Source organism: Pan troglodytes, chromosome 2, assembly GCF_028858775.2.
Source record: "Pan troglodytes isolate AG18354 chromosome 2, NHGRI_mPanTro3-v2.0_pri, whole genome shotgun sequence".
Lineage (NCBI taxonomy): Eukaryota > Metazoa > Chordata > Mammalia > Primates > Hominidae > Pan > Pan troglodytes.
This window is the reverse complement of record NC_086015.1, coordinates 122,178,195-122,196,536: the sequence shown is the minus strand read 5'-3', so window position 1 is coordinate 122,196,536 and position 18,342 is coordinate 122,178,195. Positions and strand designations below refer to the sequence as shown.

General features: G+C 40.4%; 1 protein-coding gene across 7 annotated transcripts in view; it reads left to right on the top strand.

The window, feature by feature from the left end:
- The window catches only part of IGSF11 (immunoglobulin superfamily member 11), a 446,505-nt gene that overhangs the window by 252,224 nt on the left and 175,939 nt on the right, over window positions 1-18,342 (top strand). The window contains exons 8-10 of one of the 7 annotated variants that reach the window (XR_010155728.1): window positions 1,514-1,624; window positions 5,351-5,530; window positions 6,842-6,995. The exons of 5 other annotated variants lie outside the window; for them this stretch is intronic. The gene's annotated coding sequence lies outside the window, so the exon portion shown is untranslated. Of the gene's footprint in view, window positions 1-1,513; window positions 1,625-5,350; window positions 5,531-6,841; window positions 6,996-18,342 lie in introns of those variants that run through there. One more of the 7 variants, XR_010155721.1, reaches the window with a different exon arrangement.

Here is an 18,342-nt window from a genome sequence, read left to right as displayed (position 1 = left end):
TGTTGCTGTTGTCTGAGATAGAGTTGAAAGCCCAACACTTTGGGGAGAAGGTTATTTCTTTGCAAGGTTTATGACAATTAGTTTTAGTGGTTGTTAAGTTGGCTATCACAGTGTTCAGAGTTTCAAGGTTAACATGCCTTTGGGTCACACTCCACATGCCACAACTGCTTATGAGACTGGCAACCAGTCCTGGGTCTCTGAAATTGTGGGTGGTGCCTCTGAAGACACTTGTCTCCTGAGATTCGGCAAGCCAGATGGTTCTGCCTTTACCTTACAATCGCAGCAACCCCAGAGACTCAACTGACTTTTTGTTGCTTACTTATATTGCAGGAGAAGCAATTCATCAGGACCTGCACGCAGAACTAAACTGTCACAGAATTTTACAAAATTCAAATCCTTTTTTACTTTAGGGTAGGAGTTGGCATACCTTTTTTGTAAAGGATCAGGTGAAAAATAGTTTAGGCTTTGTGGACCAGTTTCTGTTGCAACTACTCATTTCTAACATTGTAGCATAAAAGTACCCATAAACAATATGTAAATGAATGAACATAGCTATGTCCCAATAAAACTCTATTTACAAAAACAGGGAACTGGCTGGATTCAGCACACAGGCTATAGTTTGCTAACCCCTGATGTGTAACATTAAAAAAGAAATAATGCTCTTCTTTACCTGATACCATCACAGAACAGCCTATATTCCATAATTGCCAAGAGAGATGTGAGAAACTTGAAAATTAAATGTATTTTGGCTGGGCACAGTGGCTCACACCTGTATTCCCAGCACTTTGGGTGGCTGAAGTGGGAGGATGGCTTGAGCCCAGGAGTTCAGGATCAGCCTGGGCAACATGGTGAAACCTCATCTCTATAAATTATACAAAAATTGGCGGGGTGTGGTGGCTCACGCATGTAATCTCAGCACTTTGGAAGGCCAAGGCAGGAGGATCACCTGAGGTCAGGAGTTCGAGACCAGCCTGGCCAACATGGTGAAACCCCGTCTCTACTAAAATAACAACAACAAAAAATTAGCCAGGCATGGTGGTGGGTGCCTGTAATCACAGCTACTTGGGTGGCTGAGGCAGGAGAATTGCTTGAACCTGGGAGGTGGAGGTTGCAGTGAGCTGAGATTGTGCCAGTGCGCTGTAGCCTGGGTGACAGAGCGCAACTCTGTCTCAAAAAAACCAAAAACCAAAACACAAAAAGTAAATATACAAAAATTAGCTAGGTATGGTAGTACACATCTGTAGTCTCAGCTACTCAGAAGGCTGAGGTGGGAGGATTGCTTGAGCCCAGGATGTGGAGGTTGCAGTGGGCTATGATTGCACCCCTGTCCTCCCGCCTGGGCCAAAGAGTGTGACCCTGTCTCAATTATTTTTTTTTAAATTTTGTGGCTCAATAGGTTTTGGCCCTTGATAAGAAGTGGTCAATTCCTGACCAATTAGCACTTGAAAGCCCTTTTGGGAAAGAGTTACTGAACAGCGCTCTAAGTGTGCTCCCTGTTGTTCTTTATCAATAGAAAAGTCAAACACCAAGATTACATGCCTCTACCTCATAAATATGGGCACGATGGAACAATCCAGTTTCAACTGTACCCTCTTTATAAAATGAGTCTCAAAAAGGTTCGCAGGTAAAAATAGAAGTAAGGATATCATGAAGTATGTCTTTGTCATTTCTCTGTCTAGATATCTGTCCAGTGCTGAGTGTGTGGTGTTGAAGTCTCCAGCTATTACTGAATTAGGGCCTGTCTCTATTTTTAGCTCTAATATTTGCTTTATATATCTGGGTGCTCCAGTGTTGGGTGCATGTATATTTATAATTGTTATATCCTTGTGTTGAATTTACTGCTTTATCATTATATAGTGACCTTCTTTGTCTCTTTTTAAAGTTTTGTCTTGAAATATATCTTGTCTGATGTAAGTATAGCTATTCCAGCTCTTTTTTTGTTTCTATTTGCATGGAATATCTTTTTCCATCCCTTTATTTTCAGTCTATGTGTGTTTTTATAGATGAAGTGTGTTTCTTATAGGCAATAGATCAATGGGTCTTGCTTTTTAATCCATTCAACCACTCTGTCTTTTGATTGGAGAGTTTACTCCATTTACATTCACTGTTACTACTAATAAGTGAGGACTTACTCCTGCCATTTTGTTATTTGTTTTCTGGTTGTTTTGTGGTCTTCTTTCTTTCCTTCCTTCCTGTCTTCCTTTTAGTGTAGGTGGTTTTCTCTGGTAGTATGCTTTAATTTCTTGCTTTTTATTTTTTTGTGTATCTGTTGTTTTAAATTTTATGGTTACCATGAAGCTTACAAATAATACAGAGTAGAATAATGGTTACCAGAGGCTGGGAAAGGTAGTGAGTGTGGTAGGTGGAGTGGAAATAGTTAATGGGTACAAAAATATAGTTAGAATGAATAAGATCTAGTATTTGATAGCATAACAGGGACTATAGTCAATAATAATTTATTGTACATTTAAAATAACTAAAAGAGTATAATTGGGTTGTTTGTAATAGAAAGGATAAATGCTTGAGGTGATGGATACCCCATTTACCCTAATGTGATTATTATGCATTGTATACCCGTATCAAAATTTCTCATGTACCCCATAAATATATACACCAACTATATAGCTACAAAAATTGAAAATAAATAAATAAATAATAAAAAAGATCCTCAGACCATTAATACAATGGTAGCTTAAGAAAAAATAGAACCCAAACAAACAAAAAACCTGCTTTCAGTATCCTGCAAGGTCCTGAAATCCTCATCTGTGGACTTCACTTCAAATATGTCTTTCTCCCTACAGAATCTCTCTAAACTATTTCAGCTACCAACTTTTACCTTGGAGATTTGGCAGCTTGTTACATTTGCTTCTGAGCTTGTTATGTTGACCCTCAACACTTGAGGGATTCTTTCCTGGCCTGACTTCCCTCTAATCTCAGACCCACACTCTAAAACTTGTGCTGCAGCTGTGCCCTTGTCTAGTCCTTAGGTTTGGGAATACCATCAGCTGAGGCAGGATTCAGTTATTCATAGCATAGAATGAGAGACATAAGCACACCAGTCTCTAGAGTCACTGTAGGATTCTGTAGTTCATGTGAGCATGGCCTGAGAATTCAAGCTAGCAGCTCTAGGGGTTGTTGTTGCTGACAGCACACCCTTTGTGGCAAACCACATAGGAATTAATAGTGACTTCCACTCTGAAGCTTCTACCCTTTGCAGCAACAAGGCTGTTACTTCCCTGGAATTATAGGTTTGTACACTTAATCTGCTTAATTCCCATAGAGAACCAATGTGGTTTCTCACTGCCATGCTGAGATCCTTTCCAAAGCCTTTACAAAGATAGCATCCCCATTCCCAGACTTCTTTTCTCCTGGACCAGGCAGCCTGGTGAAAATGTGCAACAGTTCTAGAAAAGGGGCATGGAAACAGATTCCTTTTATTTATTCTAGACTGAAACTGTGGGCTCATAGTGACATCCAGTCACAATTTTATTTTGTCTTTTTTAGCTTACCAAAGGCTTAGCTTCTCTCGATTTATTTATAGAAATCCACATATCAAAGGAGAGAATAAGGGTAATTTTTATGTGATACAGCTCTTTGCAAGAATTTGCAGATGGTACATACTTTTGTCTCTCATGGAAGATATGCAGTTTTTCTTTTGGAAAGGGTACAGGAAGACCTGGCTACACCTTTCTAACAGATAACGATTACTTTCTATTTGTTCAATTTAGTCCCATCAGAAGAACTCCTTATATGACAGTGCCAGGAGATCTAGGCCCCATTTAGGATATTTTTTGGAGAATGTCTCATACAGCATTTAACATAAGTGTGTTGTGACCTAATCCAGAGCCCTTTTACAGGAAATTCTCAGGCAATTAATTTCATTGTCCATGACTATAGTTGGTTCATTTTCTCCCTTTCAGCACTCTAAGAATTATGGCGATTTCTTATCAAAGAAATAGTTAAATTGAAATTTTACTTGGAAACAACACACAACGAACATAAATTTCATATAGAGGCCCAAATGTCTTGTGTGGCCAACTGTGATGTTCTTTACCTTGTCCATGTAACTGACGCCTTGGCGAATATTTCCTGGGCCTCCGTGAGGGGCATCATCTAAGTCATCTGGAATCTATTCTTTTCTCCAACTCTACTGCCAAAAGCACATCTTTAGATCTTTAGTTGTTGTTTGGGATTCTGGGTAATATAGAAACCCACTGCTTACATCATATGGCTTTCTATTTAGGACTTAAAAGAGAAAGGAACTGCAGTTCATTTTCTCTGTGTTACACTATTTTTGATTCTCTTTGTTTTTCACCAGCTATTTTCTTCCACTCGTGTACACAGTATTTCTTTTATGAACCAGCTGCCCTGCTCATTTTAAATTGAGATTGTTTTGCCCAATTATTCACCTTCTGCCTCTCTTTACAGTGCATTCCTACATTGTAGCCACATCGCATTATTAAACATTTTCATGATAAGCAATTCAGAGCAGTATTCAAAATTAAAAACATTCATCCTGAGCCAAATAGGAGCTCTAGTTTATTGGAATGTGCTTTAACAGTAATCTGATGTTTCTCAGAAGGTTATCAAATTCCAGTCTGAGTTTCTGGATGGTAGATCTCTTTTTAGGATCCCAGCACCTAGTTAACCTCTTCTAATTTGCCATTGGTTCTTAGCAATTTGGTTCATGCTAAAGCTTCTTTGATTTCAACAGCTGATTTTTTATTAGAAATTTTTCCCTAACTTCTGTCTCTCTCCACACCTCTTTGAGAAATAGGAGCAAGTTTGCTTCCTACCTCATCCATTAATTCTAGGTGAAGTACATTGTACTATTGTATTAATTAAAGTGGGCATTTATAATAATGCACCAAACTTAGCATTGTGTAAGTGAACAGGAAATTCTCACTATTGTTGGAAAAATTTAAAAAATCTTACCCTTTGAGACACTCTCTAGGATAATCTCAAATCCTTCATTATGTGCTTCTTAAGTAAATGGCATTGCCTTAAAAGAGCTGTATTTCTCGTCTGTCCAAGTCTACCTTTTAAGTGACAAAATTGCAACAATGGTAAATGCATTGCTTCCCGTGTCCTCCAAGACTTCACAGCTCATATCTCAATACTTCAGTCTCTCAAGTGCAAAATGAGGATAATAGTTTACAGCATTTAAGATGTGAAGCACTTAGAACAGTCACTGAAACATTATTGAATGCACACTAGCCACTATCACTATTATTTGAAATGTCTCATTGTTATAAATACATATTTTAAAATGTGTGCAAAGTCAACATTGTATTTAAGACTATTGCATTCCCCCAGTGCCACAGTACCACTAATTGAATTTGTGATTTAGGTTTCTCCAGGCAGAATTCAAGGCTGTGGCTCGGCTTTAATACCATCTAGATATTGGATTCCTGACCTGACTTGTTGAGTCTTACCTATCCTGTATTCTTTTTCAATGGTCTCTGCCTACCAATTGAGATAGCCTCTGATTTTACCTGTGCTCCTCCTCCTCTTTCTCTCTCAGCCACTGGTGAGTATTTACATGAGCTAAGATTTAGGAGTGCTGTAGATCAGGAAGCTTTGTTGGCATTAGTGGCTGATTCAGTTTCCCCAGTGTCCCCTGTGGCTGTGCTGAGTGCTCTCCTGGACCCTCCTCTCTGGTCACATCCTGTTCTAAGTAATGGTCCATTCAGATGTGATCTTAGTCTCATCGTTTTAGTCCATTTGTGCTGCTAATAACAAAATACGACAGACTGGGTAATTTATAAACAATAGAAGTTTATTTCTTACAGTTCTGGAGGCTGGGCAGTTCAAGATAAAGGCAACAGCATTCAGTGTCTGGTGAGGACCTTCTTGCTGTGTCCTCACATATTTGCAGGGCCAAAAAGGCAAAAAGACCCTAAGCCACTTCCCTCCAGATCTTCTATAAGGCACTAATCTGTTTATGAGAGGAGAGCCGGAATGACTAATCATCTTCCTAAAGTCCCCACCTCATAACAACACCACCATGGGGATTAAGTTTCAACATATGAATTCTGAAAAACATTTAGACAATAGCACTTAACATTTAAAAGTTGCTTAATTTCAAGGCCAAAAATTAATCTTATGTTTCAGAATATTATTCAAAAATCCCTCACAAGCAGTTTAACCTCAATGTGATATGGAAGACCAATGGTCATTACAAAGTATGTTGTTAGACATCTTTACTATTTCCCAGATGACTGGAAATATGGCCTTACACTAGAGTGACCCTATTACCAGCTCACCCAGGTTAGTCTCAGTTTATATTTGTAGCCTAGGAATTATTAATAGTGTCCCTCAATTACTCTCAGAGTGTCTTAATTTGGGCAATAAGTTTATAAGGTCACCACAGCTTGAAATGATGTCTAGTAATCATCCTCCAAATTATTTTATGTCAGGAGTTCACAATCTAACATCAGTTTTCCGTAGATCTTCACATTCACATTACAGCTTTGTTGACTCTTTCAACATCTCTATTTTAATAGCTCTGAGACAAAACTTCAGGAAAGTTATGTTGCTTATCTTAGAAACCTAACTTTCATGGTGAAAGGATATGATGAAAATAGGAATCTCCACCACAGAAGAATAGAAAAATCTCTTCCTAGGAGATATCTTTTCCTGAAGCTTTTTTTGATTGCCCAAGACAGGAAAATAAATCTTCTGTGATTATATAAGATAATGTATACTTATTATAGGATATACCATATCATATTCAAATTAATTTTGTCCTGTGACTATGCTCCTTGAAGATGGGAAACATTTTGTAATTATTTGCTTCTTGAAGGTGGTAACTATTTCGTAATTATTTGTGTTTTTCCAGGCCTCACACGTGGCACATAGTAGATGCTGAAAAAAGTTTGTGAATCTGAATATTGGAACTCAATTGAACTCAAGACTATTTTTATCAACTCTTCTATTGATCAAAGTTGATTAGTATATACTAGAAGTTGCTGATTATAAAACAAATTAATCTGATGTGTTATTGGTCATGCAGGCCACCCACCCAGTCTATCCTTCTATCTACTATGTGTGAAACATTCTCTTCCTTCCACTTTATGTGGAGATAGGTGAAACATTTCCTCTTTTCATTCGCTCAGTGAGTCTGATGACTCCCTATGTTCCTGATCATCTGATCCCAAGGAAACACACTATTAGTCAATTCTCACACTGTTTTAAAGAAATATCTGAGACTGGGTAATTTATGAAGAAAGGAGGTTTAATTGACTCACAGTTCCACAGGCTGTATAGAAAGCATGACTGGGAGGTTTCAGGAAACTTACAATCATGGTGGAAGATGAAGGGGAAGCAAGGCACATCTTCCTATGGCAGAGCAGGAGAGAAAGGGGGGAAGTGTCATACTTTTAAACCATCAGATCTCATGAGAACTCACCCACTATCATGAGAACAACAAGGAGGAAATCCAGCCCCATGATCCAATCACCTCCCAGCAGGTCCCTCCCCCAACACTGGGGATTCTAATTTGACATGAGATTTGGGTGGGAACACAGAGCTAACCCATATCATTCTGCCCTTGATCCCCACCCCCAAATCTCATGTCCTTCTCACATTTCAAAACCAATTATGCTTCCCAACAGTCCCACAAAATCTTAACTCATTCCAGCATTAACCCAAAATTCAGGTCCAAAGTCTCATCTGAGACAAGCCCAAGTCCCTTATGCCTATGAGCCTGAAAATCAAAAACAATTTAGCTGCTTCCAGGATACAATGGAAGTACAGGGATTTGGTAAATGCTCTCATTCCAAATGGGAGAAATTGGCCAAAACACAGGGGCTACAGGCCCCATGCAAGTCCAAAACACAGAAGGGCAGTCATTAAACCTTAAAGCTCCGAAATAATCTCCTTTGACTTCATGTCTTATATCCAGGGCACACTAATGCAAGGGGTGGGCTCCCAAGGACTTGGGCAGCTCTACCTCCATGGCTCTGAAAGGTATAGCCCCCTTGGTTGCTTTCATTAGCTGGCATTGAGTGCCTGTGGCTTCAACGCTGGATCTACTATTCTGGGGTCTATAGGATGGTGGCTGTCTTCTCACAGCTCCACTAGGCAGTGCCCCAGTGGGGACTCTGTGTGGGGTCTCCAACCTCACATTTCCTCTCTGCACTGTCCTAGTAGAGGTTCTCCATGAGGGCTCTGCCTCTGCAGCAGACTTCTGCCTGGACGTCCAGGCATTTCCATACATCCTCTGAAATCTAGGCGATGGCTCCCAAGCCTCAACTCTTGTCTTTTGTGCACCCACAGGCCCAACACCTTTTGGAGGCCACCAAGGCTTGGGGCTTGCACCCTCTGAAGTAATGGCTCTAGCTGTACCTCGGCTCCTTTTAGTTGTGGCTGGAGCTGGAGTGGCTGGGACTCAGAGCACCATGTCCTGAAGCTCACAGAGCAGTGGGGCCCTGGGCCTGGCCTGGAAAACCATTTTTCCCTCCTAGGCCTCCAGGTCTGTGATGGGAGGGGCTATCACAAAGGTCTCTGAAATGACCTGGAGGCATTTTTCCCATTGTCTTGGCTATTAACATTTGGCTTCTCTTTATTTATGCAACTTTCTGCAGCCTTAAATTTCTCTCCAGAAAATGGGTTTTTCTTTCCTACCACATAGTCAGGCTGCACATTTTTTCAACTTTTATGCTCTGCTTCCCTTTTAAATATAAGTTTCACTTCCAGACCATCTCTTTGTGAATGCATATGAGTATATGTTGTTAGGAGCAGCCAGGCCACATCTTGAACACTTTGCTGCTTAGAAATTGCTTCTGCCACGTACCCTAAGTCATCTCTCTCAACTACAAAGTTCCATGGATTCCTAGAGCAGGGCAAAATGCCTCAGTCTCTTTGCTAAAGCATAGCAAGAGTGACCTTTACTCCAGTTCCCAATAAGTTCTTTATCTCCATCTGAGACCACCTCAGCCTGGACTTCACTGTCCATATGACTATCATCATTTGGTCACAACCATTCAACAAGTTTCTAGGAAGTTCCAAACTTTCCCTCATCTTCCTGTCTACTTCTGAGCCCTCCAAACTGTTCCAACCTCTGCCTGTTACCCAGTTCCAAAGTTACTTCCATATTTTCAGGTATCTTCATAGCAATGCCCCGCTTCTCTGGTACCAGTTCTCTGTATTAGTCTGTTCTCACACTGCTATAAAGTACTACCTGAGATTCCATAATTTATGAAGAAAAGAGGTTTAATTGAGTCACAGTTCCATAGGCTGTATAGGAAGCATGGCTGGGCAGCCTCAGGAAACTTACAATCATAGTGGAAAGCAAAGGGCAAACAAATACATTTTATTATGGCAGAGCAGGAGAGAGAGCAAAGGGGGAGGTGCTACTCACTTTTAACCAGATCTCATGAGAACTCACTCACTATCATGAGAACAGCAAGGGGAAAATCCACCCCCATGGTCCAATCACCTCCCACCAGTTCCCTCTTCCAACATTGGGGATTCCAATTTAGCATGAGATTTGGGTGGGAACATAGAGTCAACCCACATTAAACACCTACCTTGGCCAGAAATGTTTAGTAATGTCCAGTTATGGACTCTAACCAATTCTAGAGAGACATCCCCCTAAAACCCAAAAGCAGTCAATGACTTGGATAAGGAAGGTGATACTAGGTTACTCCAGCCAGAGTCACAAGTCGGAGATAATAGCTGGTCTTGACAAAAGAGAATGATCAAATAAAGAAAAACTAATTAGAACTTGTTCTCAGAATAATTCTCATTCCCTGTCTGTAATTCTGTTAAAATATTTGAAAGTGGTTTCTCACATATGGTGTTTAGACTCTGTGGATTTGAATGACCCAAGCTATTCTTATCTTGCTTTACAATGAATAATTGAGATTTAGGCATGTAGTTGGATAAAAAAGATTGTTTCAAAATCCAAAGTGACTATAGCAGTTTCCACCTTTTAAGTGGGGTAGGGATGACATACTTCATATCAGAGAAAAATTATATGTCTGTACAACTTCCTTCTACTCATAGAGGCCAGAAGGAAAGAAAGACAGAACAGGATGAAACTTCAAAGTCACTGTAAGTTTTTCTGGGGTACCAAAGGTTGAGAGCAAGAATAGATAACTCTTTTATTGGAGGACATAAATGAATCTTTATATATGCAAATGTGAGCATAGAGCCTGGTTGTGGGTGGAGAACTAAATTAGTCTGAAAACTAAAATGAGAGGAATTGAGATGTGAGATTTGAGAAAAAGAGGTAGTCAAGCAACAGTCAAGATGGTCCAAAGAGACTGATGATGGTGGATCATGCCTGTAATCTCAGCACTTTGGGAGGCCGAGGCTGGCAGATCACTTGAGGTCAGGAGTTTGAGACCAGCCTGGCCAACATGGTGAAACCCTGTCTCTACCAAAAAATACAAAAATTAGCTGGGTGTGGTGGTTGGTGCACACCTGTAGGCCCAGCTACTTGGGAGGCTGAGGTGGAGAATTGCTTGAACCCAGGAGGTAGAGGTTACAGTGAGCCGAGATTGCGCCACTGCACTCCAGCCTAGACAACAGACTGAGACCCTGTCTCAAAAAAAAAAAAAAAAAAGATGGTTCAAGGACTTCTAAATTTAGGGGCAGCTAATATGCAATTATAAAGTATAGGCATTGCTTCTGTATAAACCCCTCCACTGCACCAAATCTGTAATAAAACCTGTTATTCCTACCATGCTCTTTCTGGGAAACCAAGAAGTAACTGTGTTCCATACCTAGATTGTCTGCATTGATTATAGTAGAGCTTCTTAAACTTTAATATGCATGAAAATCACTGGGGATCTTGTTAAACTTGCAGATTTTGATCTAGTAGGTCTGGGGTGGGGAAGTCTGCATTACTAACAAGACCCAGGTATTACCAATACACCAATCTCAAGACCATACTTCAACTGTCAAGGAGAGAGGCAAGAATTACAGGCATGAGAAATGCAGGAGAAACATCATGTTCAGCAGATTGAGAAACTTAGAATGCAAAAATTTTTGAGGGCATAAACCCTAGAGATTCTCAGATATCTTGCAATAAAGTATTACACTACCCAGAGAGCTCGTGAAAGAATGGTGGAGCCACTTTTACTAAATCTCAAATGATAGGGAAAGGGAAGCCAATACCTGAGTTATAAGCACCTGAATTACATTTTGTGTTTTAGGATTGAAATTTTCTTGACTTGCTTTTCATGGTTATTTTCCCTTTTGTCGCTTTTTTGCCAATCCTCTGCTGTTTCTTCTTTTCTTTTCTCATTCTGATCTGCATTTTGCTCACATCCAATGCACAGTTTCAACTGCAATCTGAAGAAGAAAAGTCAAACTTGCACTGAAAGTGTCACCCCTAATTAATATCCTAGAAGGCCACCCTTTCGTTAGTATTCAGACCTTGTTTCAGCCCAGATCATTAATGGACTCTTTTCTCTGAGGATGATAATTATGTGTGATGCTGTTGTTTCCTGCCAGTCTAGGGATCTGAAGAGCTTTATCACTGTGGCAGGCTCATTGGAGAGTTAAATGGCATGGCTGAAAGCTGTTCCACCATGCAAACATCTGACACTGTAAGCAAAGTTTCAGCCATTACCAAAGCTGATGTTGCTATATAACCTCATGTGAGGTTCATGTAATTTCTGAAAGCATGAGACCACTAGATCTGCCATTTGCTTGAGTAGTATCTTATGAACACTATCTGTTGTGCTCAGCTTCTCTGTTGAATCACCCATGGGTATAAGTGCAACAAAAATGAGAGTTCTTCCTCTAAAAGCAATATTAATCTAGATGCTCTGCATTCTGACTTAGTTAATATGACCTCTGAAATTGTAAATCACATGATGCTATAGTCTGAATGTTTGTGTCTTCCCCCAAAATTTATATATTAAAATTCAAATCCCCAAGATGATGGTAACAGGAGGTGGGGCCTTTGGGAGATGATTAGATTATGAAGGCAGAAATCTCATGATTGGGGTTATTGCCCTTATAAAAGAGACCCCAGTGACATCAGCATGATGGCTGACTAGAAGCCCCTTGAGCTCATCCCTCTCACAAAGCCAGAACAATGAATAAACAACTATATTTTAATAAAAATAACAGGGAGAGTGCTGGAGTATATCAGAAGAGTTAAAAAAAACACCCTAATGAGCATAGAAAGTTGAGATGGTCACATAGAAAACAGTAGGAAATGCTGGCCCTCCACCACCCCATTTCCCAAACAGGATCAGTTGAGAATGAGAAGGAACTTCTCCCTATGGTGATGAAGTAAGCAAGATAATCCCAGCAACCCCCATCAACATCTTGGACACCTGCAGACCTCACCACTGGGATCTCCTGCAGCTTTAGCTCTTCAAGGTCTTTTGTGATTCCATATAAATTTTAAGAAAGCAATCTCATTTACAATAACTATTAAAAATAATTAAATATCTAGAAATAAATATAGCAAAGGAGGTAAGTGGTTTCTACAAGGAAAACTATAAAACACTAGTGAAAGAAATTGAAGAGGACACAAAACAAAAAATGGAAAGATATATTCATAGATTGGAAAAATATTGTGAAAATGACCATACTACCAAAAGTGATCTACAGATTCAATGGAATCCCTATCAAAATACCACTGACAGTCTTCACAGAAATAGAAAAAACAATCTTAATATTTATATGGAACCACAAAAAACCTTGAATAGCCAAAGGAATTCTAAGAAAGAGAATAAAGCTGGAGGCCTCATACTGTCAGACTTCAAAATATACTACAAAACTATAGTAAGCTAAACAGCATAGTACTGAAATAATAATAGGCCCATAGACCAGTTGAACAGAATACAGAAGCCAGAAATAAATGCATTTATTTACAGCTAACTGATTTTTGATAAAGTTGCCAAGAACATACATTGGAGAAGAAACAGTATCTTCAATAAATGGTCCTGGTAAAACTGGACATTCATATGCATAAAAATGCAACTAGACCCATATCTCTCAGCATACACAAAAATTAACCAAAATGAATTAAAGACTTAATTTTGAGACCTGAAATGATGAAACTACTAGAAGAAAACATAGGAGAGAGATTTGTCAGGAGCAAGATAGTAGAATAGAAGCATCTGCCAATCATCCTTCCCTCAAGAACACCAATGTAACAACTATCTACACAGATAAAAACGCCTTCATAAGACCAGAAAATCAGATGAGCCCTCATGGTACCTGGTTTTAACTCTGTATCACTGAAAGAGGCACTGAAGAGATAGAAAAAACAGTCCTGGAGTGCATCACCACCCCTTTCCCATCCCTGGCAATGGCAGGTGGTGCCCAGGGTAGCTCTGGAGGAAAAGGGTGGGAGAGCACAGCAATAGTGAGACATTGAATTCAGTGCTGCCCTGTTAGAGCAGAAAGGGCAACTGGACCAAACTCAGCTGAAGCACATGCAGGGAGGGAGCATTGAAACCAGACCTAGCCAGAGGGGAATCACCGATCCCAGCAGTCTGAACTTGAGTGCCCACAAACATTGCTACCAAGGGCCAAAGTGCTCTCAGTCTGTGAACTTGAAAGGCAGTCTAGGCCATAAGGGCTGCAACTATTAGATGAGTCCTAGGGCTGAACCTGGCACAGAGACAGTGGACTGGAGTGGCATGTGACCTACTGAGACACCAGCCGGGCAACTATGGGAGTGCTGGCATCACTCCTCCCCTTACCCTAGGCTGCACTTCCACTTGAGGAGAGGAGAGGAAAGACTGGGGAGGACTTTGTGTTAAATCTTGGATACCAGCTCAGCCACAGCAGAATAGGCCACCAGTCAGAGCCATGAGGTCCCCATTCCAGGCCCTAGCTCCCAGATGACATTTCTAGACACACCTTGGGCCAGAAGGGAACCCACTGTCTTGAAGGGAAGGGCCAAGTCCTGTCAGCATTCATCATCTGCTAACTGAGGAGCCCTTGGGCCCTGAAAAACCAGCAATGATACCCCGGTATTGGGAAATTCAGCCAGATATCAGGCAAAATTCACCCCCGATATTTCATGAGGTATTGGGGGAAATTCAGCCAGATATTGGGTGAATTTCATGTAGGTTCTTTTCTATTTCCCTAAGTGTCGACCGGTCTGAGAAATAAAGGGACAGAGTACAAAAGAGAGAAATTTTAAAGCTGGGTGTCCAGGGGAGACATCACATGTCAGCAGGTTCCGTGATGCCCCCTGAGCTGTAAAACCAGCAAGTTTTTATTAGTGATTTTCAACAGGGGAGGGAGTGTACGAATAGGGTGTGGGTCACAGAGATCACATGCTTCACAAGGTAATAGAATATCACAAGGCAAATGGAGGCAGGGCGAGATCACAGGACCACAGGACCGGGGTGAAATTAAAATTGCTAATGAAGTTTTGGCACGCATTGTCATTGATAACAATCTTATCAGGAGACAGGGTTTGAGAGCAGACAACCAGTCTGACCAAAATTTATTAGGCGGGAATTTCCTCTTCCTAATAAGCCTGGGAGTGCTACGGGAGACTGGGGCTTATTTCATCCCTACAGCTGCGACCGTAAAAGATGGCTGCCCCTGAAGCAGCCATTTCAGAGGCCTACCCTCAGGGACGCATTCTCTTTCTCAGGGATGTTCCTTGCTGAGAAAAAGAATTCAGTGATATTTCTCCCTTTTGTTTTTGAAAGAAGAGAAATATGGCTCTGTTCCGCCCGGCTCAATGGCAGTCAGAGTTTAAGGTTATCTCTCTTGTTCCCTGAACATTGCTGTTATCCTGTTCTTTTTTCAAGGTGCCCAGATTTCATATCGTTCAAACACACATGCTCTACAAACAATTTATGTAGTTAACACAGTCATCACAGGGTCCCAAGGTGACATACATCTTCCTCAGCTTACGAAGATGATGGGATTAAGAGATTAAAGACAGGCATAGGAAATCATGAGGGTATTGACTGGGGAAGTGGTAAGTGTCCATGAAATCTTCACAATTTATGTTCAGAGATTGCAGTAAAGACAGGCATAAGAAATTATTGAAGTATTAATTTGGGGAGCTAATAAATGTCCACGAAATCTTCACAATTTATGTTCTTCTGCCATGGCTTCAGACAGTCCCTCTGTTCAGGGTCCCTGACTTCCCGCAACACCCCAGCACTACTTCAAGGGCCTTGGGTGAGCCTCAGGTGAGCCTCTGAGACTTGCTGGCTTCAGGTGAGACTCAGCATATTACCAGCTGTGGTGCTACCAGGTCAAACTCCTTCTGCTTGAGAAAAGCAGAGAGAAAAGTAAAGTGGATTTTTTCTTGCACCTTAGGTACTGGCACAGATACAGAGGGGTAGAGCACCAAGTGAGCTCTTGGGGCCTCCAATTCAAGAACTTGACTTTTGGACAGCTTCTCTGGACCTGCCCTGGGAAAGAAGGGAGCCCACTGCCCTGAGGGGTGAGTCCCAGGCCAGGCAGCATTCACTACAAGCTGACTTAACAGCACTCAGGCCTGAAGGAAACATCAGCAGTACTCCTTGTGGCCTGGGGTGGCAGCAGTAGTCTGGCAGTACTCCTCATGACCTGGGGTGAAGCTCCTCTGCCTTTGGAAAGGGGAGAGAAGAGTGGGAAGGACTGTGTCTTGTGGGTTTGAGTGCCAGCTCAGCCACAATACAATAGAACACCAGGTAGACTTCTAAGGTTTTTGATCCTAGTCACTGATTGCCAGGTACCTCTGGACCCACCCAGGGCCTGACAAAACTTGCTACCCTGAAAGGAAGGATACAGGCCTGGCTAGCCTCACCACCTGATGAATATAGAGCCCCAGGGCCTTGAGCAAACAGGCAGTAGCCAGGGAGTGGTTGTAGCAGGCCTTGGGTGAGATCCAGTGCAGTGCTAGCTACAGGTTTGACCCAGCATAGTCATAGTGGTGATGGCCACAGGGGTGCTTGTGTCACTCCACCCCCAACTTTAGGTGGCTCAGAACAGAGACAGAGATTCTGTTTGTTTGGGAGAACATAAGGGAAGAGAACAAGAGTCTCTGTCTGGTAATTCAGAGAATTCTCATAGATCTTATCCAGGACAACCAAGGATGTACCTCTAAGAGTCTATAAGAACCACAGTGTTACTGGGTTTGGGGTGCCCCCTAAGTAGATATGACTTAGATCACAACACCCAAGTCCTTTTAAATACCCGGAAAGTCTTTTTAAGAAGGACAGGTACAAACAAGCCCAGACAGTGAAGACTAAAATAAAAACCTAACTCTTCAATGCCCAGACACCAAAGAACATCTACCAGCATCAACACCATCCAGGAAAACATGACCTCACTGACTGAACTAATAAAGGCAGCAGGGACCAATCCTGGAGAGACAGATATGTGACCTTCCAGACAGAGAATTCAAAATATATGTGTTGAGGAAACTAAAAGAAATTCAAGAAAACACAGAGAAGGAATTCAGAATTCTATCAGATAAATTTAACAAAGAGATTGAAATAATTTAAAAGAATCAAGCAGAAATTCTGGAGCTGAAAAATGCAATTGGCATACTGAAGAATGCATCACAGTCCTTAAATAGCAGAATGGCTCAAGCAGAAGAGAGACTTGCTGAGCTTGAAGACAAACTATTTGAAAATACACAGTTTTCCTTGTTTTCATATGATATGATCTTATATTTTAAAAAACCTAAAGCCTCCACAAAAAAACTATTAGAATTGATAAACAAATTCAGTAAAGCAGGATACAAAATCAACATACAAATATCAGTAACATTTCTAAATGCCAACTGTGAACAATCTGAAAAAGAAATCATAAAAGTAATCCCATTTATAATAGCCACAAATAAAATTAAATAACTAGGAATTAACCAATGAAACTAAAGGTCTCTATAGTAAAAACTATAAAACCTGACAAAAGTAAGTAAAATAGATGCCAAAAAATGAAAAAATATTTTATGTTTATAGATGGAAGAATCAATATTGTTAAAAAGTTTATACTACCTTAAGCAATCTACAGATTCGATGCAATCTCTGTCAAATTCCAATGAAATTCTTCACATAAATAGAAAAAACAATCCTAAAATTTATACAGAACAACAAAAGACCCAGAATAGACAAAGTTATCCTAAGCAAAAGGACAAAACTGGAGGAATCACAATACCTGACTTCAAATTATACTGCAGAGGTATAGTAACCAAGACAGCATGGAAATGGCATAAAAACAGACACATTGACCAATGGAATAGCATAGAGAACCCAGAAACAAACCCACACAATATACAGTGAACTCATTTTTGACAAAGGTGCCAACAACATACACTGGAGAAAAAGTCTCTTCAGTAAATGATGCTGGGAAAATTGGATATGCATATCCGGAAGAATGAAACTAGACCCCTATATCTCACCATATACAAAAATAAAATCAAAATGGATTAAAGACTTAAATCTAAGACCTCAAACATGAGACTCCTAGAAGAAAACATTTGGGGAAATCTCCAGGACATTGGGCAAAAAATTTTTTGAGTAATACCCCACAAACACAGACAATCAAAGCAAACATGGACAAATGGGATTGTATCAAGTTAAAAAGCTTCTGCACAGAAAAGAAAAACAACAAAGTGAAGAGACAACCCACAGAATGGGAGAAAGTATCTGTAAACTATCTACAAGAGACTAATAACTAGAATATATAAGGATCTCAACCACCTCTGTAGGAAAAAATCTAATAATCTGTTCTAAAAATGGGCAAAAGTTTTGAATAGACATTTCTTAAAATAAGACATACAAGTGGCAAACAGACATATGAAAAGGTGCTCAACATCATTGATCTTCAGAAAAATGCAAATTAAAACTACAATGAGATATCATCTGACCCCAGTTAAAATGGCTTATGTTCAAAAGACATGCAATAACAAATGCTGGTGAGGGTGTACACTGGAGACTCCTCAAAAAACTAAAAATAGAGCTACCATATGATCCAGAAATCCTACTGCTGCATATACACCAAAAAGAAAGAAAATCAGTATATACAAAAAAATCTTCCCTTCCATGTTTTTTGCAGCATTGTTCACAATAGTCAAATTTGGAAGCATCCTCAGTGTCCACCAACAGATGGATAGATAACGAAAATGTGGTACATACACACAATGGAGTACTATTCAGCCATGAACATTATGAGAGCCAGTCATTTTTAACAACATGGATGGAACTGGAGATTATTACAAGTAAAACAAGGCAGGAACAGAAAGACAAACATAACATGTCTTACTTATTTGTGGGGTGTAAAAATCAAAACAATTGAACCTATGGACATAGAGAGTAGAGGGGTGGTTATCAGAGGCTGGGAAGGGTAGTGGTGGACTGGGGGCCAGGTGGGGTGGTTAATAGGCACAAAAAATTAGTTAAAAAG